Genomic DNA, 1,814 nt, shown 5'->3' with positions numbered 1-1,814 from the left:
GTTTCCGAAATTCGGTTTTCGTGTTTCGGAAGATGTGTCGGGTGTAAACGACTTTTGTAGTGTCGGAGTTGGCGTGTTATTCAGGTATGACGTGACATGAGTCCAATATGCTCTTTGTTTCGTATATTATTTTCAAATGAAATGTGATGAATGAATGAACAATGATCAAATACAATAACGCCACTAAAAAAAAAAAAAAATTTCTGCGTACATTTTAAAACATCATACCCAACTCATAATTCTTAATGGATAGAAGACATATATTGTTGACCAATTGATGTCAGGGAGAGACAGAGACAAAAATCACGGGCAGAAACAAAACACCGATAAGCGTAACCTCAGACCATAGATAACATCGACTGCGCATGACATCATTTTACTGACACCAACATGTAAGTCACGTGACTCGAGTCACGAAGCCGAGTATCTCATTACGGCTTTTATAGTGCAAAATTAGGACATTTTTGTTACAGATCAAATTTTGTGGTTTTTACTATTTGCAGAATTGAAGACCTTCTCATATGCTCAGATTGAATAGTTGTTTTGTTTCCTACCGATTAGGCAAAGTGACGAATATCTCAGTTGTGTAAGTGAATTGCTGTAAAATACTTGCAGAGGTATTTCCATAAGTTGAAACTTTATATGGATGTTGGTCCTTGGCTGTAAAACTTCGTGAATGACTAGGATTTTGAGACGACATATCGTTAATATCTAGCTCACTACGCCAGTATAATTAGAGTTTTGTAATATTTTAAGCTTTCTATCTTGATATCGTTTCGGTATCTGTACTAGATTAAGCAAAAGTCAGAAACCGTATGTGCTTATTTTGTGTAAATACCTGACATTATGCACATAACGACTTGTGAAAGAGTTAGAAAACTAATGCTGCATTCGAAATTATTTTGCCTTCCACTTCTGTGGAAGCGGCGAAATCCAAGAATTCATAGTTCACAAAAAAAAAGAGAATTCACTGAAGAACAGTCGTTCAGTCGCTTGTTCGAAGAAGGGTAGTACTACAGTTAGCTGGATTGTCAAAATCAAGGCTATAGATGAGACAAACTGTAACTGTCAGCTCCACTTCACACAGCGCGTAATGACAGGAACTCGGCTTTCTACACCGAGTCACGTTAACTTAGATTTTGGTTTCAAGCGTTAACACGGTAGAGATAGGGACAAGTGCGGTGTATGTTATGTATGGTCTATGCATAAGACAGGAAATGGTTCAAATTGCTCTGAGCACTATGGGGTTTAACATTTGAGGTCATCAGCCCCCTAGAACTTAAAACTACCTAAACCTAACTAACCTAAGGACATCACACACATTCATGCCCGAGGCAGGATTCGAACCTGCGACCGCAGCAGTCGCGCGGTTCCAGACTGAAGCGCCTAGAACCGCTCGGTCACAACGGCCGACTGTGCATATGCATGAGACAATGGAGATAAAAAAAAAAGAGAAGGGAGTTGTCACTACGCCACAAACTTGAAACCGACTACAGCCATTTTGTATAGCTCAAAACATTAGGTTTTCCGCATATATACCTCCATGGTTCACCGCGATGGTACTTCCCCGCGTCATCACTCTAGCGTACTTGTGCCCACTTTCGATCGTCTCCTGTTGTTTTCTGTGGAGCAGTAGATGTTTAATCAAAAATACCAGTTTGCGTCGTTTAGGTATACTGATTGATTCGATGGTAATCTAAAACGAAAAGAAATCATATTTCATTCGGAAATGGAGCCATTCAAGTAATATTTTCCTTTTTATTCATGACTTGTTCTTGTGCCGTTTATTTTTATTGTTGTGGCTTTATTTCTGT

The sequence above is a fragment of the Schistocerca piceifrons genome, chromosome 2, assembly GCF_021461385.2.
Source record: "Schistocerca piceifrons isolate TAMUIC-IGC-003096 chromosome 2, iqSchPice1.1, whole genome shotgun sequence".
NCBI classification, from domain to species: Eukaryota; Metazoa; Arthropoda; class Insecta; order Orthoptera; family Acrididae; genus Schistocerca; species Schistocerca piceifrons.
This window is presented reverse-complemented; position numbering follows the sequence as displayed.